We start from the raw sequence: 21,106 nt of genomic DNA on the forward strand, positions 1-21,106 counted from the left end.
TATGTCAAGAACCGCTCATCTTATCACCTTCACACCTGATAAGGAACTGCAGACTGTGGAATGTGCTGCGATTTGGACACATGCTATGTTCAATATTGATCAACTTTAAACAGGGTTCATACACATTTTGACCAATGGATTTCCATGACTTTTCAATAACTTTAAACCAAATTTCCATGACCAAGCATTTTGTGAAACCTCGGTGTATACATGACAAAGTGACAACATTTAGTATTTAAGCTAACAATGAGAATTGTTAAAGTATACAGTATACCTTAAATGACACAAATTAATGATAGTTTGATTGAAGTTTAACCCGGAGACAATTTGAATTTGTACTCTACTTCGCCTCTTTCCACACACTGAACAACCAACTGGACTGGAAATTGTAAAAATAGTTTATCCAGACGTGCGCAGGAACACAGTCTCCCTCTCTTTACCTTCATTAGAGGAGTCCATCCCCACTTCCCCCTTACAGTGCAGTTCCTGGAGCATGGGTGTCATGGCTGTGTTGAAATGACTGTACTAATCAGAGTATATTGATAATTAACATTAAGAGCTAAACTCAAAAAGTACAAGTTGAAGCAGCGACAACTGAGTTAGGGGCGGTGTGGCCTAGGTGTTAGAGCGGGGGTTCTCCAACAAGAAGGTTGCCAGTTCAAATCCCACATTTCCCCATCTGCATGCCGAAGTGTCCTTGGCAAGATACTGAACCCCTAAATGGCCCCTCATAAATGCTGAGTGTACTAAAAATGTAAGTCGCTTTGGACAAAAGTGTCAGCTAAAATGACATGTAATGTAAAGGCAACGCTAGCAGCTAGTTACTAGCTTCAGCTGTTGTACTCGTACTGGATCGTGTAACAACGTTAACCGAGGAAGGTGTTGCCCAATGCTCGATGGATAACAGCTGTCTGCGTGCCGTAGGGGATTCGTGGCTAGCGCCTTGCATCTGTGACTGACCGTGAGCATTGATCCCCATTGAAACTACACTCGCTGGTGTTTACCTGGCGTTACAAGGTTGGCGGCCACCTCCTCGGCCTTCAGGCGTTCCTCCTCAGCTAACTAAAGTATGGCGGGCTGCTCCGCAGCCTCCGGGTTGGCGGCCTCCGGGTTGGCGGCCTCCTCTGCGACATTCCTTAAGACAGACATAAAATAAGTACACATAACATTTTCAATTAACGGCCTCCACTCCCATGTCAAACCTTTTTTTTTTAAACAATCTGTTTATCAAATTTTACATAACTAACAAACAAACATGTCTGTGACTTGTCATTTCATGGAGGATTTTCAAATGACCTCAAATCTCCTGGACTGTTTTGTCATGACAGAAAGACACACTGCTGACAATCTTGCAACGGAGCTGACCAGGGTTAGTGAAGAATGGGGTGTAAAGGACAAAATTGTAGCCTGCGTCACAGACAATGCTGCCAACATTGTGTCAGCTGTGAGAGACCTTCACTGGGACCACATACCCTGTTTTGCCCATGTTCTGAACCTTATTGTCAGAGCTGCCCTGAAGATGGTCCAAAGCATAGTGCAAAAGGTCAAAGCCATTGTTGAGTTCTTCCACAGGGGCAGAGTGGCTTCAGAGAAGCTCAAGGCCACACAGCAACAGATGGGACAGGAGCAATTACACCTAAAGCAGGATGTGGCCACAAGGTGGAATTCAACATTCTACATGTTGAAAAGAATTTTAGTGGTCAAAGATCCTGTCATCTCCACCCTGGCACTTGTGAATCCGTCTCTGCCAACCTTGTCCCTAGAGGAATGGGAAATTGTTAAAGAAACAGTGGATGTTGTCAGGCCCTTTGAGGAGGTCACAACTGAAGTGAGCGCTGAGAGGTATGTAGATTAAGTGATTAACACCTATTTTAAATCAAGATCGCAAACTCAATTTCTCCTTAATGATGGATTGTTTTTTTAACCTTTTTTCACCAAGACTGTGCATTGTGGCCACATCTGTGCCTTCTGAGAGAGATTTTTCTAAAACGGGGCAGATAATTTCAGATCGGAGAAACAGGCTCAGCCCATCCAAGGTCCGGGAGCTTGATTTCTTAAATGCAAACCTGCCTTAGAGCAGGCCCTAAACTGCAAATTTTTTTTACAGAATGTTCCTTTGGTTTTTAGTGTGATTTAATTACTGTTATTGTTATCTATCTGTGGCTGATTAGTGTGATTTAACTTAATTTTTATTTAACCTTTTGAGATATATTATTTTTGAGAGAGCAATGCCATGTTAAATAGACCAGGCATTGATGTCACGGAACATGTTGTGCCGGCGTGCACTGGTCACCTGTTGAGCATGCTCTTAATAAACGGTCTCGTGTTCTCAGACCAAAAGAGAAGAAGGTGTGCTGATTTTTCCTCCCGTGATTATAGTTAAAGTGTGTTATTATTATATGCAAAGAGTAAATTATTAATAAATGTAACATGGTGCAATATTGGGATTTTGGGGTTACAATAAAAACATTTTATATCACATTTGATTAATTTCGCATTTCATTCAAAGCGACACACTAACTTCTAGATGGCTTGCAAGTCACCTAGTGCAAAACTGTGGGGAAGGGCCACAGTCCCCTTGGAGACCTGGCGTGAAAACTTTGTCGGCCACCCACCGTTCCTGCTCGGCCTCCAGGCGTGCCCGTTTGGCGGGCTCCGAATAAAAGGCTCCCAACCAGGCCAGAAGGGAGGCATCATCTAGGGGCTCTGCGACATTCCTTAAGACAGACATAAAATAAGTACACATAACATTTTCAATTAACGGCCTCCACTCCCATGTCAAACCTTTTTTTTTTAAACAATCTGTTTATCAAATTTTACATAACTAACAAACAAACTGTTACATGTCTGTGACATGTAGGATTTTCAAATGACCTCAAATCTCCTGGACTGTTTTGTCATGACAGAAAGACACACTGCTGACAATCTTGCAACGGAGCTGACCAGGGTTAGTGAAGAATGGGGTGTAAAGGACAAAATTGTAGCCTGCGTCACAGACAATGCTGCCAACATTGTGTCAGCTGTGAGAGACCTTCACTGGGACCACATACCCTGTTTTGCCCATGTTCTGAACCTTATTGTCAGAGCTGCCCTGAAGATGGTCCAAAGCATAGTGCAAAAGGTCAAAGCCATTGTTGAGTTCTTCCACAGGGGCAGAGTGGCTTCAGAGAAGCTCAAGGCCACACAGCAACAGATGGGACAGGAGCAATTACACCTAAAGCAGGATGTGGCCACAAGGTGGAATTCAACATTCTACATGTTGAAAAGAATTTTAGTGGTCAAAGATCCTGTCATCTCCACCCTGGCACTTGTGAATCCGTCTCTGCCAACCTTGTCCCTAGAGGAATGGGAAATTGTTAAAGAAACAGTGGATGTTGTCAGGCCCTTTGAGGAGGTCACAACTGAAGTGAGCGCTGAGAGGTATGTAGATTAAGTGATTAACACCTATTTTAAATCAAGATCGCAAACTCAATTTTTCCTTAATGATGGATTGTTTTTTTAACCTTTTTTCACAAACAGGTATGTATTGGCTTTTTTATAATACATTGTATTAATTATATTAAAATAATTGTTCATTTCTTTAGGTTTGTGACTGCCTCCAAAGTCATTTCAATGGCAAGAGGCCTTCAGAGTATTGTTGCCCGCAATCAAAGGAATCCCTCCATCCATGAACCTGTTAAAGGTCTCGTGGACAGCCTGATGACAGAAATGTTGAAGAGGTTCAGTAAAGTGGAGTACATTGAGATGCTTGCTGATGCTACCTGCTTGGACCCGAGATTCAAAAAGCAAGCCTTTGTCAACAGCAAAGTAGCAGACGAGGCAGTGAAGAGAATGACATCAGCTGCAGCACATGTTAACCCCCTCCATAGGGAGGAAGAGGAGGATCCACATTCTGCTACAGCTGCCAGTACAGGGGCCATGTTTTGGGAGGACTTTGATGAGAGGGTTGCAAGCTTGAGGCCTTCTACTACCACACCAACTGTCTCTACTAATGCCATGATGGAGATGCGTGGTTACCTTGCTGAGACACATTTACCCCGCACATCAGACCCTCTGGCATGGTGGATGAAGAGTTCACCTGTTTACAAAAGCCTTTGTGAGGTCATGAAGACAAGACTGTGCATTGTGGCCACATCTGTGCCTTCTGAGAGAGATTTTTCTAAAACGGGGCAGATAATTTCAGATCGGAGAAACAGGCTCAGCCCATCCAAGGTCCGGGAGCTTGTTTTCTTAAATGCAAACCTGCCTTAGAGCAGGCCCTAAACTGCAGGGTTTTTTTTACAGAATGTTCCTTAATAAACGGTCTCGTGTTCTCAGACCAAAAGAGAAGAAGGTGTGCTGATTTTTCCTCCCGTGATTATAGTTAAAGTGTGTTATTATTATATGCAAAGAGTGAATTATTAATAAATGTAACATGGTGCAATATTGGGATTTTGGGGTTACAATAAAAACATTTGATTAATTTGGCATTTCATTCAAAGCGACACACTAACTTCTAGATGGCTTGCAAGTCACCTAGTGCAAAACTGTGGGGAAGGGCCACAGTCCCCTTGGAGACCTGGCGTGAAAACTTTGTCGGCCACCCACCGTTCCTGCTCGGCCTCCAGGCGTGCCCGTTTGGCGGGCTCCGAATAAAAGGCTCCCAACCAGGCCAGAAGGGAGGCATCATCTAGGGGCTCTGCGACATTCCTTAAGACAGACATAAAATAAGTACACATAACATTTTCAATTAACGGCCTCCACTCCCATGTCAAACCTTTTTTTTTTAAACAATCTGTTTATCAAATTTTACATAACTAACAAACAAACTGTTACATGTCTGTGACATGTAGGATTTTCAAATGACCTCAAATCTCCTGGACTGTTTTGTCATGACAGAAAGACACACTGCTGACAATCTTGCAACGGAGCTGACCAGGGTTAGTGAAGAATGGGGTGTAAAGGACAAAATTGTAGCCTGCGTCACAGACAATGCTGCCAACATTGTGTCAGCTGTGAGAGACCTTCACTGGGACCACATACCCTGTTTTGCCCATGTTCTGAACCTTATTGTCAGAGCTGCCCTGAAGATGGTCCAAAGCATAGTGCAAAAGGTCAAAGCCATTGTTGAGTTCTTCCACAGGGGCAGAGTGGCTTCAGAGAAGCTCAAGGCCACACAGCAACAGATGGGACAGGAGCAATTACACCTAAAGCAGGATGTGGCCACAAGGTGGAATTCAACATTCTACATGTTGAAAAGAATTTTAGTGGTCAAAGATCCTGTCATCTCCACCCTGGCACTTGTGAATCCGTCTCTGCCAACCTTGTCCCTAGAGGAATGGGAAATTGTTAAAGAAACAGTGGATGTTGTCAGGCCCTTTGAGGAGGTCACAACTGAAGTGAGCGCTGAGAGGTATGTAGATTAAGTGATTAACACCTATTTTAAATCAAGATCGCAAACTCAATTTTTCCTTAATGATGGATTGTTTTTTTAACCTTTTTTCACAAACAGGTATGTATTGGCTTTTTTATAATACATTGTATTAATTATATTAAAATAATTGTTCATTTCTTTAGGTTTGTGACTGCCTCCAAAGTCATTTCAATGGCAAGAGGCCTTCAGAGTATTGTTGCCCGCAATCAAAGGAATCCCTCCATCCATGAACCTGTTAAAGGTCTCGTGGACAGCCTGATGACAGAAATGTTGAAGAGGTTCAGTAAAGTGGAGTACATTGAGATGCTTGCTGATGCTACCTGCTTGGACCCGAGATTCAAAAAGCAAGCCTTTGTCAACAGCAAAGTAGCAGACGAGGCAGTGAAGAGAATGACATCAGCTGCAGCACATGTTAACCCCCTCCATAGGGAGGAAGAGGAGGATCCACATTCTGCTACAGCTGCCAGTACAGGGGCCATGTTTTGGGAGGACTTTGATGAGAGGGTTGCAAGCTTGAGGCCTTCTACTACCACACCAACTGTCTCTACTAATGCCATGATGGAGATGCGTGGTTACCTTGCTGAGACACATTTACCCCGCACATCAGACCCTCTGGCATGGTGGATGAAGAGTTCACCTGTTTACAAAAGCCTTTGTGAGGTCATGAAGACAAGACTGTGCATTGTGGCCACATCTGTGCCTTCTGAGAGAGATTTTTCTAAAACGGGGCAGATAATTTCAGATCGGAGAAACAGGCTCAGCCCATCCAAGGTCCGGGAGCTTGTTTTCTTAAATGCAAACCTGCCTTAGAGCAGGCCCTAAACTGCAGGGTTTTTTTTACAGAATGTTCCTTAATAAACGGTCTCGTGTTCTCAGACCAAAAGAGAAGAAGGTGTGCTGATTTTTCCTCCCGTGATTATAGTTAAAGTGTGTTATTATTATATGCAAAGAGTGAATTATTAATAAATGTAACATGGTGCAATATTGGGATTTTGGGGTTACAATAAAAACATTTGATTAATTTGGCATTTCATTCAAAGCGACACACTAACTTCTAGATGGCTTGCAAGTCACCTAGTGCAAAACTGTGGGGAAGGGCCACAGTCCCCTTGTAGACAGCCATGACTGACAGCTTTTGTGTGGCAGATCATATTTTTTAAAGTAAACCTCTATTAAATACAGTGTTGGGCAAGTTACTGAAAATTAGTACTTAGTTACAGTTACTAGTTACTTCTTTTAAAAGTAATTGAATTACTTCACCAGTTACTGTATATCAAAAGTAATTAGTTACTAGGGAAAGTAACTTTTAAGTTACTTTTATGTCTGTATAAAAACACCGTTTTAATTTTTTCAAAATAAAACACTGTTTTATTTTGAAAAATTACCGGATCCTCTCCGTTATGACTCATGCTTTATGCATGTCAAGACGCTTGTCTCGGTCACTTCACTTTTTCGCTGAACACAAACCCAGACGGTATTTGTCGGACCCATTTGTCAACAGACCAGGTGAATCCAGCAGGTCTGTGCCAGAAGAAGATCAGCTGCTGGAGATCGCAAGTGACGGCGGCCTTAAAAGTATATTTGAGAAAACAACTCTGCCGGTGTCCTGGATTAAAGTCACGGCAGAATACCCTGAGATCGCCACAACAGCACTAAAAACTCTGTTGCCATGTCTGACATCATATCTGTAGTGACATCGGTGGAATTATTTTTAACTAACGAATTAATGTTTTATTTTAAATAACAAAGCAACCTCTCCAAAGCGCACAGAAGCGCAGCGTGTGCGTAATGGAGCTTTCGTATCCGTTCGTCTCCACGCAATAATTAATTTGAGGCCGCGTATTACAATTCGTTAATTTTCGTTAAATAAATAAAAAATCTGTTGATGTCACCAGAGGCCGTACTAGAGGGCCTCCGTAGTGAGGCTCCGTAGCCGAACCTTAACGGCCGGTCCGTGAAAATATAGTCTGACATCCAACCTTGTCTTCTTGTCTGCAAGTGTTCATTTTTCACAAAAGAGAGTAACGCGAGTAACGAATTAATTTAAATTACAGTAATTGTAACTGCGTTACTTGATTTAAAAAAATACTTCGTTACAGGCTCGTTACCGCTAAAAGTAGTGGAATTACAGTAACGCGTTACTTTATAACGCGTTACTCCCAACACTGATTAAATACAGTACAACATGACAGTTTGTATGGTTTGAAATTGTCACTTATTATCACACTGGCATTTAATTATCACGGCAAACAATTACACTGCACTAAACTGTAAGTGTTAATGTAAAGTGAAAATAACAAAACCAGTACCCGAAGACCCAGTCGGGAAATGAACGAATAATTTCTGTTTCCTTGACTGAGCCGATGGAACAGTCCCGATGCGCGGCCACAAGAAAATGAACGAATGCTTCACGAACGACACATCACTAGAAGAAAGTCATAACTGTTCAATTGTTATCATCTGTGAAATTGGTTGAGTTTTTGAATCGTACTGAATTCATTTGAGGTCAGGTATTGAGTACATGCAGTTGCTGATACAACTACTAGGCTACTTAAATATATATCACACTAAATGGTTAGAAATTATGATCTTCCGGACCTTTGCTTCAAGAAATTTTCTCAAACTGGACCTCTTTAAATTTTAGTTGCATATGTTGAGATTTCTAATTTTAGTTTCTCCCTGTGTCTGACAGAACTCTAAACAATTAAGATAAGTTGGGACAGAAGTAGTTTTAGTTAGATATTGGGCCTTCATACCAATGATTTTAAAAATGACCTTTCCTTACTAGGATCTACAAAATAAGAATTAATGTTTCACTAGTTCTCATTTCTATTAAAGCGTAACTCCCTCAGATTCAACATCATACAGAGATCCAGGAACTGTCCCTTCTGGGCCAAAGTAAGTGGGACATTGTTTGGGTTAAGTTTGCTGCAAATGTTTACACAGGCAGGAATTGTTTTGATGGAGCAGACACACAATAATAGTTTCTGGCACTCACTCTTTTCATAAAGGCGGAAGGGGAGGTAGGAGCAGTTTAATTCGGGAATAATACCTTATACAAATCATTATTTTCAACCTTTCGGTTATCATATTTAATATTTGGAATTTGCTAATAATGTTTGTGCATCACAAGGATGGTCAGTCTAACAGCTGTCCTGATAGGAGAGTCGAAGAGAGTTTGTTATGGTTAAATTGGTGCAGCCAAGATGGCTGGAGCAAGACATTTTCTACTCAAGGCTAAATTACGAGACAACATCAGACTGTCAGGGTAGATAGAGTTGCCCTAGCAACCGGCAGAGTAGCATAGAAGCATCACATCAAATCTACTGTTATAATTATACACGACCCCTGCTGTTCGGGGCCATTTTTACTCCCTATGCTAACTTAATTAGCATGGTCTGTGATAATTGTCCATAGCTATGAATAACTTTTCATTGTATTTTTAATAAAACACTTGATTGAACCAAAACCTTGGATCGGCTCCTCTCATATTTAAGGATAAACGAACACGATCAACATACCCCCCCTCTAGAGGGAGCCCGGCCTCCCCCGGGGCCACCACCTCGTCGAGGCTCTCCTCCGGGGTGACGGGGTCCTCCTGGTCCCGGAGCTCCGCGCTGTAGTGGGCCTCGTTGGACACCTGGTTCCTCCTCTTCATCACGCTGGATATTTCTGGCAACAGATACACAGGGAAACACAGTGAAAAATGATTTTAAACGATATTGATGACATATTTTATATGATATAAATGATAAAATATGCATCCCATAGTCTGTATTCCCCTTCTGTTGTCCTAGAGTTTTAATTTTACCAATTTTACCAGTCACATTATTAAATGTCCCCCTCTGCCCATTACAGACACTGTAACTAACTGCATGTGTCTCTCTGAGCGAGTAAAAGGGGGCGGGGGAAATCTGAATTTAGCCTTTAATGTATCCCTTAAGTAGCGCCGCTGCACTGAGGCGCATTACTAAGCTGGTCAACAAGTGACTCTGCTATCCTAACCCATCAATACATTTGAAAACATACTAAATTATGATGGTTTAATCGGGTTGTTGAAAAATATGATTTAATATCGATGTATTTTATTGTATTCAAATATACCGGCTGCTATGACGACTTAATTTCCCGGGACGGGATTATGCTAACTGAAGAATTACAAATTTTAACCTTAATATGTTTAATTAAATTTAAAAGAAATAAAATTTGAAAAAAAAAATTACACTTTTTTTTTTTACACATTTTTAACTACAGCAGTCACACAGGACTCTCAAAAAATCGCACATTCATTGTCTGACAGAAAGAGTGAAATCAATCAGAGGTTAACAGTCACCTTTAGTTGTCCATGTAACTGCTGTTTCAAAAATCAGATTTTCCATGTCTATCACAGACAGCTACGTGGCTAATTAGCGTTAGTTAGCTTAGCTTCCCTGCCAACTATTTATCAAACTCTGCAGAAACTAAATAAAACTCACCAAGCCCGCCCGTACTGTTTCATAAACCCCTCACACTGACGTCGGGGCGAGTTCACCGACTTAGATGTGAAAATAGTGTGGCTAAAGGCATTTTCTTCCACACTGGCCTGCCGGACCAGGCGAGCTAACGCTAGTTAGCATCGCTCTAGCTTCTCACTCATTCATTTAAATGCCAATATATAATGACAATAATACCTATAACTAGCAGAAAACACAAAGCAAGCCAGCAACAGTATTTCCACATTTAGCAGCAGCAGCAGGTAACAGCAGCTAACTTATCATGTTACACTATTTTACTTTTAAAAGTCTGGAGTGTATAAATTAGCATACTAGCTAAACCTCCATAGAATGACCCATCACTTACCTAAGATGCAGATGGGAAGAGGCTGAGTCAGTTGAAGCCGATGCACTTCATGCAGTCAATATGACAGCAGCCAATCAGAGTTCTCCTGTCGTGTCCAATCAGATGCATCAGAGCAGGTGCTCATCTGCCCACCTCTCTCTCTCTCTCTCTCTCTCCCTCTCTCTCGCTCATGCTCCTTGCACCGACCGGTGGAGGGCCCTATTGAAATTGTAAGGATTATTCTGTGCGTAGGGAATGGGCTTTTTGAGGGCTTTCCCATGCTCAAAAATGTTTTAAACTTTGCAGTAAATTAGAACGTGGTGACAATTGACGTATTCTGGAGTGTTTGGAAATAGGCGTGGCAAAATAGCTCAACAGCGCCACCTACGGATAAGCCCCTCATTTAGCATTCACCGATCCTCACGAAAAAAAAGATAGTTGTGTATCTTGACCAGACGCACAAAAAAGTCTATCAGTGCGTTATGAAAAGCGCAACAGGAAGTCCGCCATTTTGGATTTAGTCACCATTTTGGCCATATTCCATATTTTTTATTTGATGTACTTGTCGTAGAGCTTTCATCGGAACAACTTAAAATTTAGACGAGTGTCATCACAACAAGATGGAGTACTAAAGTAGTACTTTTCGTCAGCGCGTGTGACCGTGGCGTGACGTCAAAGTTTGATTAAACGCCATCAAAACACGAGCATCTGTATCTCAGACATGTTTGGTCCAATAAAGTCCAAACTAGACACATAAGACAAGAGTCGCGACCTGATGACATCAACACAGAAATCTTGACTTAAAATCACAGCGCCCCCTGGTGGCAGCAGGAAATGTCTTGTTTTTGGTACGTCTTACACTTGGAAGTATTCCTCCTCATCCACTTTGCGCAACCATGTCAAACTGTGTCAAATGGGTTTCAAGACATTGATAATGAAGATATCAGATTACTGTGACTTTTCGTCAAACACAGTATTAATGGCCTGGCGTCAAAGTTCATCAACTCGCCATGACACACGAAATCGCTGTAACTTCCGTGTTCATGGTTCCATCTCCCTCAAACTACATGTGTGTATCAACAGCCCCCCCCTGAAGACTGTCAGATGGTTTTAAGGAATTGTCGTGGCAAAATAACTGACTAGCGCCCCCTAAAGGGCAGCCCCGGCACTACGATTGGCGGACATCTACAAAAATCAACAGGGACATGTGTCTTTTCATGACAAAGAAATAAGTCTCTTGGATACATATGCTAGACCAAACAGGAAGACCGCCATTTTGGCCATATTCCGCATATTTACTTTGACATACTTGTCGTAGGGCTTTCATTGGATCAACTTAAAATTGAGATGAGTGTCTTCACAACAAGATGGAGATCTAAAGTTATTGGAATTTTAACATTTCGTCATTCCATGTGACCGTGGCCTGGCGTCAAAGTTTGATTACACACCACCTAAACACAAGCTTCTGTATCTCAGGCATATTTGGTTAAATCAAGTCCAAACTAGACATGTAAGACAAGAGTCGCGACCTGAAGACATCTACAAAGACACCATGACTTAAAATCACAGCACCACCTGCTGGCTAACGGAAGTGAAGCGTTTATCCTTGCCGCAGAGCTCAAAACGCATGCAACGCGGAGACGAGCGCTTGGTACTCGAACGCTCTCTCTTCCCCGACCGCAACAGACTTGAAACGGCGGTGTGCTCGGGCCCGTTAGTGCTGCAACGTAGCCCTAGTTTAGCAATGTTTCTTAATAAAAATGCGTTTTGATAATATTTATGGCGAGATATGTGTGTTTCAGTTTCAATAATTTCATTCATGGTTAAAAACAAACCGTTAATATGTTTTCTAAACCCTATTTTCACAACCCTAATCTCAACCCATGTCACTTAGCTGACGCTTTTGTCCAAATCGACTCACATCTTTAGTACACTCAACATTTTATGAGGGGCCAGTTAGGGGTTCAGTGTCTTGCAAAGGACACTTCAGCATACCCCATACCCCATATATATATATGAGAAAACCTAGAAATTAGTACATAAAGCATTAAGTACTCAAGAGGCACTTCTGGCAAGAATGAGTGTTATAATATGGGAAATATATTTAAGTGTGTATTTAAAGACGTCAGTATTTATGATTGAAAATCAACAATTACTATATATTATCTCACCTCAATATTAACAGCTATGTACCACTTCAGATTGTCCAAAACATTTCCTTGTTCTTTCATTCTCATATATATATATATATATATATATATATAACCATAACTTACTCAATTTTCAACCGACTTTTAAACGGATTGGTTTGTTATAAACGTCAGAGATGTAGTTACGACACTGCATTGTCGTGAATAATTGTTTTGTTCTAAAAAATAGTATTATGTTCTGAAAATAGGTACAAGATTTCCCTTTACAAATATACATCAAGAAATGCTGCATGTTGAAGTCCCCACCCTTTACAGAGATGTATACTTATGAATAATTATAATTATAACCATGGGTTTTCATAGGAAAATAACATTAAACAAAACAGATAGGTGCAATAAATACACACATGCACAAGGTATTTATGTCAAATCAATATATAGGCTACTAAAACTGTACATACAGGATGGCAACATGAGATATATGTACACTTATTATAGGAATATTGCTAATATAATTTGAATTATGACATGTTCAGTTTAAACAAGTGACACACACTACCTCACAGAGATACACACACTCATTGCTACAGCTTTCACTATAGAGCCATCATGTAGCACAAGAGCATTGATTTCTGCTGATAGCAAAGTGGTACAATTCAATCACACAACACACACACACACTCTCTCTCTCACACACTGACACACACACAGATTACATGGATCTTTTTTGTTACTGAGGGAGAGTAAAGTGCTTCAGTCTAACAGACATGTCGGTGGATGTTTGCAGTAAGGGTCATAAACACAGCCTCCTCAATGTTAGCAGACGGGACATTGAATGGGATGTCTAACTCCACAGCTTGAAACAACAAACACAATCCACCAACAGCACAACCGGCAGTACGACTTATAAAACAAATTTAAAACACTTTATTTCTGCTGCTACGAGAAGAATTCGGGTATCAAATGATATTTATTTCTAGAACCTGACACTTTTCTTGTGTTGAACAAGACAAATGTAAACTTTGTTCTACATTGAGCCGGCGATGAGGTAAGCACTGTGGATTCCTCCACTTCCACAAAGCTCTGAGCCGGGCAGCAAACCTTGAACCTGTGTTGATCTGTGGGAGGTGGTGACAGCTTTAATGTCTGAACAGCCAGGCATGACACATCATGAAAATGTCTCTTGTTGCAAAACCTCACATCCAGAACGCAGCACACAAAAAACCACTCACTTTGTTCGAAGCTGGGAAACTTAGGTTAACCAAGTAAGTCAATTTAAACTTCATCAAAACCAAGACCACCAACAGTCACTTTAAATTCAATCCAGCCAAACTAAAGTTACTCTACTTGGCAGAAGTAAAAAAAAGTCCTGAGCTCCTGCCTTAAGCCCACGTTAGGGCAGCTCTGAGAATAGGGTGCCATTCAAATTTCATTGAAATTAATTTTTAAGCCGATAGCAATTAATTCATCTTTCTAATTTGCTGCACTGGGGTAATAGAGGCAATAACGCAGGTGCATTTACGACACCAGCGCTACACATTTCATCACAAGTGTTTTAATTTTGAATGTTAAAAACTCTGGACTATTTGACCGATGCACTTTTAGATGAATACGAAATCAATGAAATATTAATTGTGCAAATAGTAAACCTCGGTGATCAGCAGAGTATTCTGCTCCACAGTGATCTGTTATCTAAGACAGATAACTGAGGACAGTTAATGTGATCTGAGAAACATTCCCATCATATCAAAACACATCATGCACCGAAGCTGCATCAACTACAGTCGAGTTGTCTCCAACTTATTTTGTTAAAATCAAAAACGTTCTGACATAACTAAGTCAGTGTTTGGTTGCCACTGTACCTCGACACATTATTGTGCCTTAACAGTTTGTGTCGATGTCAACAAATCAATATACATCACATTAAGGTACATTACATTACTATATATACATATATACACACACACACACGCAGCAAAAATAGGCGGGCGAACAGAGAGACCCACCAGGGTCGTAACATTGGGCTAATGCCCTTTGAAAAGGACTGTTTTATTGAGCTTGTGTCTCATGTTATTGCTCTGTAAGCCCAGTGTAGTAATTTTTGCGATGTGGTGTAGCCTTAACTTAAAAAACAGGGACACAACTAACGTAAGCAGCGTATGGTGGTGGCTGCCTATACCATACTGCGTGTCGCTGATGTGCTCCCCAAGCACAAACACATCCTCTGACCCGATCCTCTTCCGCACAATGTACATGACCTCCAGCAGTTTGATTGGCTGTGATCGTGTGAAACTCGATGATGCCTGGCGAATGACCCACTCTGCTGCCCTGACGACCCTCACTGTGCCCTCTGATGGAATCACCAGGCCTCCATTGTTTCTTAGTGCCAGCAGGTGGTAGCTCTGGTCCTTGATGGCAGATGCAGCGTCTGTCACCAGGCTGGCACGGCAGAAATCACAGGACAGCTTCTTCAGTGCCCGTCGCACAACAAATCCTGAAATTTGAGTTAGTATTATAATATCATAACTTATAATAATAATAAATAATAAGCATGGGGAAATTAAGGGGACATTTCTCTTTTTGGACTATTGTCACATTGTTTTCCCACAGATTTGACGATTGGCTCTATCGGTTATAGGCAAAATCGACATTCAGTCAGCCTTTACCTGAAATGTACACAAGAGCGTTGTCCACAAGACCATCGAAGCGGACAGGAAGGTAGCTGTGGTCATGTATTAGGGCAGGAATGTCCGCAAACGGGGATGGAAGATCTTCTTCTCCTCCTGCTGCAAAGGACATTTCTACAGCTGACAGGCTTGAAGAGGTGTCAATGACCGCTGGTAGGGACTCTGTCTCATCCTGCACTGTCACATTTCCTCTGCATGGCTTGACAACTCCACACCGGGCCATCAGCTTCCTAAATATGTATTTGAATTGGCTGGCATTGGGGTTGTTATTCCAGCCACCTTAAAACAAAACACAAGATATACAAGTATATTACACAGATATTCAATATATGCTTTAAAATGTTTTATGCTTAAAAAAGACAAATTAGAACTAGCCACCCCTGAATGATCTTTCCACATAAATTAAGTTGAATGACATTATCAAACAATTCAGACTGTATCAGTGGTGATAAATTCTGCAAACAGTCAAACACATAGACATTTTTCTAAATACTCAAAAAAGTTTGTGACATTTCGAGGTAATGTATATGTCTTCAGAAAACACATTTTACCAAAAATGAAAAAAACAGCAACTTATGGGCCGACCAACTGAAAACAATACAAGCATTTGCTGAAGCTTTGTGTCACTTAGTGTTGCGGCTGGTAAATATAAATTATGAACCCTACCGGATGCTCTGATGGAGTTAAAGAGAAGTTCCAAGTGGTCCTGGCTGAATCTGTAGGTCAAGACATATCGCTGTCCTTCAAGCAGCACAGGAACCATCGACAGCAACGTGTCAATGTTTTTGATGTAGCCCAGGACAGAGAGGAACCTTCAAAAGCAAATATTGCATTACTGTGATGATTCTGCCAAAACAGGACACAAGAAAGCAGGGATGCAAACTAACAGTATAGGGTGAAAATAGTGAATGCTCCCAGAGCAGCAATTCCCAGGGCAGACACAAGGACCCATTTCAAACCATTCACTTCATTGCCATTGGGGGGGGGGGGGGGGGGGGGCTGACTAGTTTGCATCCCTGACCTTAAAGTATAATCAGTGTGAGGTATAGGATCCTTAAAATTACTTTTAGGACACTAAACCTTCTTGAATCAATTCACAACTTAACATGCAATACCTACCGTTATGACACCGATATCTGGGGAGAAAAAAACTGAATACAAGGGAATTGGAACACAGACAAATTTGCAGGCAGCAAACACATTGGAGCAAGATAGTATCATATGAATTGTAGCAGACCCCCGAAAGATGGTTGAGACTTTACTGATGTTCAGGTCGTTTATTGATCCGTCCTTTTCCTTGTACACCTTAATAAAACTTTAAACAACTTGGATACACCGTAAGAAAATTGTGCCTCTTCGGAGGTTGCTAAAAACATAGCCTGTTCCGCCGGAACCATTTCAAAATAAAATCATCTAACATGTTTACAATAGAATAAAAGAGACACTTCTGGCGATATAAACAATAACACACAGTGGGTTAGTTACAAATAATTCTATGTACATTTTGACTGTTGAAGATGTCAAACAGCCTGTCTGTTATCTATAAACAAATATATATATTAACAGAAAGCACTGAAAATCATCACTATAACTTAGTGTCAACAGGTATCAGATAGTAAACACCCAAGTATGAGGCATAGTTTTCTTTCTCTCCATTTCCTCTGTGGCTATGCTTTTTAAAATTAAATTGCTACATTGCTTTAAACCTGTAAATCTGAGATGTGACAATAAGGGTGCTTTTGAGGACAGTATGTGGTAGGTATAAACAGTTTTAACCAAGTTCTAGCATATTGTTGAATTTGAGGAGGGTCATAATTATTTAATCGTTCCTGATGCCAAAACTGAAAAAAAGAAAAAGATAACGGGTTAATCCTGGTGGCATTCACATTTAACAACCCTCGTTTTGGGGTAGCTGACCAACAGATCAACTACAAAGGGAGGGTGGGTGTTAAAGGGTTAAAGGGGTTAAAGAAATTATCACTCAAATGTTGGTAAGAACAGTAGAATGTTGGGAAATGTTTTTTGTCAATGATGCAAATCCCTAGCTGCATTACCTTAATCAATTCTGAAGTAGCCTCACAACCTTTGAACTCTGCATAGCCCACGTCCTGCAAGGTGCGGAGCGCCACTGCCACAGAGTTACTCAAAGTCTGAGCAGCCAGGGAGACCTTGATTGAGTTTATAAGGAGAAATGAAGAGCACATTAGCGCTACAAGATGCGAAAATCATCAAAAAGTATAAAAACACAATAAAGCCCTAGAGCCCATTTCTATTGCGGCCCTCTATACATAAATCATCATGCAAACATACCTTCATCTTCTGATTAGCAAAGTTCACATGCTTATCTGTGACTCGGTTGGCAGCATGTAGTCCACTTTTCTTTTGGACATTGTTCAGCTGAACTATGTACTTCCAATTGATACTGCCAGTTATGCTTCTAATTGGGCTGTATGCCTGCAGAATAATGCACACGTCAACTGTAAAGCACCATAGTCTGCACAATTATGTAAATACAATCAAAATGTATAAAAAGCAGAACAGTCAACCAGAGAAGATAGGCAATAATGAGCATATACCTGCAACATATTGCGTGTCAGCTTCAGCATGTGGCAAGCATCCATCATAACAAAAACATTGTCATGGGTTACTGGATGTGGGAAATGGGTCTTCAAGGGCTTACAGGGGGTCTACAGGGGTCTGCTTTTAGAGAGGCCGATTTTGTAAACTTTTAAAGTCGTGGGACAGACTGTTGTTAGATATCAGAGAAGCTAGTTCAGTAAATGTAAATCATGTTAAATTTTTCCTAAAATTACGAAGTGTCAGATTCTGAAGTGGTGCTGTTACTCTGCAGACTCACCCCCACACTCTCCCATACTTCTTAGTACACTCGACATCATCTAAGTAGGAAACCTGATAACAAAGATGCCATAATGATCATGAATTATTAACATGCATATTTATCTCGATCATTAAATGTATTTCTAAAAAGGTCAACCATTTTAAATAAGAGAATTACAAGTCAAGGATTTACGTACTTTGTTATACCGGCCAACTGTGCCCATGATCAGCCTTGGTTTGGGACCAGGGATCCCCATCTTCTCAAACACTCCATAAGTCGAGTAGCCGTACCTTTGTAGAACATAAAGAATTAGTTTCCTTAAAAGTCACATATTGTTAATCAGAAATCAGAAGTCATTTTGATTGGAACCAGTCTCGGATCCTTACATGACAAACAAGCAGACGAGCGTGATCAGTAGAATCCATGTTTCTAAAGAGAAGAAAGGAAGAAAGCCCATGACTCTGTCCAGCTCGTCCAGGTTGTGGTGATTTTGTTTTGCACTGAACTCTGACAGCATTTCAAGGAGGTCGGACTCTTGTAGTTGTGCAAAACAATAATTGAACCCTTTCCTGGTTCCTGCTGGGCAACGAAATAACCTGGATCAAGGAAGCAAGAGCTTCTGCCATTGATACATCAAAAATTATAACAGAGTTTCAGGACCACACGGTAAGAATAAGGTCGTAATATTACAAGAAATTAGTCACAATTAAGGAGATTGTTATAATTTAATGACAAAAAAGTGTAAATATTAGAAGAATTATGTTATAAAAAAATCTAAATTTTGTAATTTGAATGAAATTGTAATTTAATTAAAAGTCATAATGTTATGAATATGAAGCCATACTTTAATTAGGAAAAATTCATAATATTATGAGAAAATAAAGTTGTGTTTTAATCAAAAAATACTACAAATTACGATAATAAAGTCATAATTTAATGAGAAGAAATCACAATATGAGAATAAAGTTGTGATTTAATGAAGAAAATCAACTGTGAATTTTACTCCTCATGCACAGTTCTACTCTTCAGTGAAATCCATTGAGCAATGAAGTTGTGTCAATGAGACTTCACCTCTGCCCTCTGGACAGTTGATGTCCCAGCAGCACACTTCAGGGGGCAGTCTTATACTGCAGGTTATACATTCACCAAATGTGTAATTGTGTTTATATTACTAAGTATGGACGGTTACCATTGACCCACAAAGACAAACAAACATGACAGAGAACAATAAAATGTTCATGATGTGGGAAAGGAACTTTTATTTGGTGTCAAAAGATTTTTGTTGTTATATTGACTCTCTTTCTCTACAAGTTGGCATCAGTCGACCACCAGTTCTTTTTGGTCTTTACGTTTGGTAAACAACATATTTGTATCATTTAAAATATGTCAATTATTCTATGTATTCTGTATTTCGCATAAAATGACATGATACAAAAATCAACACGATCACTATTATTGGTTTACATAAGATTTCAAGTTTCTGATGAAAACGATCACGGTGTGTGTGCAGCATTGTCAATAACTGAATAGGATAATTCAGTCTTGAGGGGCGTGTCTCTGCTGGTCCGTCCTAGTTGCACGTGTCTACAGGTTCGGAGGCGTCGGAACGATGCACCAGCTTCAGTTTAATAGGTTTTAATGTTCCAGTGAGGCCTTCAGGATTCATCTGCAAGGGGATCTGTGGAATCAGCAAATTCAGGACATCAGGAACTTCTGGCTGTCACTTCATTTAATAATCATATTATACAAGAACTAAACAAGCCTGTCGATCATGACCAGGCATATTTTTAAACTTGAATATAATCACCTCTGTCTCCTCGCAGACTGTGAAGCTGTAGTTCTGCAAAATTTCCACCACAGCCAGTTTAACTATGATCTTAGCAAGCGCATGCCCACGCAGTTCCGAGGCCCGAGGCCGAATGGCAGGAAAGCGTATGGGTGGATGTTCTGCTTGTTCTCTTTGCTAAATCTAGAAAACAAGCGGGCAGCAGCAAATGAAAAAGAAGTCAAACATTTATAATAGTCTCAAATGCCAGTCTTCAACCAGCACTTGATTACATCACTCATTTCATTATTTTGTCTATATCTGAAGTTAAAATAAATTTAATTTGAAAATCAAAGTTTAAACTATGTATGAACCATAATATGAATTTGAATGGCTCTCATTACAGTTCCTACCTTTGCCAAGGCCTTACAGTTCTCTTTGAGCCAATCAAACCATGTGCACACTCATACTGTCGATATCAGTCCCCTAAATATTGTTGAAATCTGTATTTTTCCATTGGACACTTTAACAAAACGCTCCATCTTGCAAAATTAACAAAAGGGAAAAAATTATATATTCTGGATTTATACCTTTAATCAGATTTACACATTCTTGTTGCTCGTTAAAAACAATGTTAAGTCATGTGATCCGATAAGTAATTTCCGAACATTCAAAGCTGTTTTGGGTTGAAACGTAAACAAATATTTTGTAATAATATTCCTCACTGTGCTTTGGAGAATCTTTACAATTCAATCCTGGTGGACACGTCACAAAGGTAAAGCACCTGTCGGGTTTGAACTCCTCGGGCTCGGGCCACAGCTCGGGGTCGCGGTGCAGAGCGTAGACCGGGATCGCGACCAGCATGCCCTTCGGGATTATGATTCCATTGATCTTGACCGTTTCTTTGGCCTCTCGCTCGAGACGTGCGCCCGGAGGGTAGAGCCTGTTGACAAAATGATCATGTTTTTAAAGGTCCAGTGTATAGAATGTAGCGACCTCTAGTGGTGAAGTGATATATTGCAGCTGAATACCCCTCACCTCACACCCCCCCTTCGCAAACATGAAAGAGAACCTTTGGTAACTTCTGTTAAAAACTCAAATGATAACATTTTATTATAAGCGCGATGTCATGTGATATAATCAGTTCAGATTAGGGTTGCAAAATTCCGGGAATATTCAAAGTTGGAAACTTTCCATGGGAATTAACGGGAATATACGGGACTTAACAGGAATAAACGGGAATATACGGGAATTAACAGGAATAAACTGGAAATGTTGTGGGTAATTTATACTAACTGTATTTACCTTGTCATATACAGACATAAATATCAACATTTTGTTTTGTCATAGGCTGAGTTGAGCCCTGAGAAAACTTTGGGCACTTGACTATATGCTTCTGCATCGTTGTGTCATTCTTAACATAGGTCCTTGCAC

At 40.5% G+C, this 21,106-nt stretch overlaps 2 long non-coding RNA genes across 2 annotated transcripts; both read right to left on the minus strand.

Annotated features, from left to right (window-relative positions):
- Positions 1-16,853: 16,853 nt before the first annotated feature.
- LOC133026222 (uncharacterized) lies at positions 16,854-17,434 on the minus strand. The gene is made up of 3 exons (XR_009683181.1): positions 17,379-17,434; positions 17,123-17,236; positions 16,854-16,909 (listed from the first exon to the last, which is right to left on the minus strand). It is a non-coding gene; the product is annotated as an uncharacterized LOC133026222 (long non-coding RNA).
- A 2,105-nt stretch (positions 17,435-19,539) lies between these two features.
- On the minus strand, positions 19,540-19,785 carry LOC132996829 (uncharacterized). The gene is made up of 2 exons (XR_009677138.1): positions 19,715-19,785; positions 19,540-19,585 (listed from the first exon to the last, which is right to left on the minus strand). It is a non-coding gene; the product is annotated as an uncharacterized LOC132996829 (long non-coding RNA).
- Positions 19,786-21,106: the final 1,321 nt, after the last annotated feature.

Source organism: Limanda limanda, chromosome 2 (genome assembly GCF_963576545.1).
Source record: "Limanda limanda chromosome 2, fLimLim1.1, whole genome shotgun sequence".
NCBI lineage: Eukaryota > Metazoa > Chordata > Actinopteri > Pleuronectiformes > Pleuronectidae > Limanda > Limanda limanda.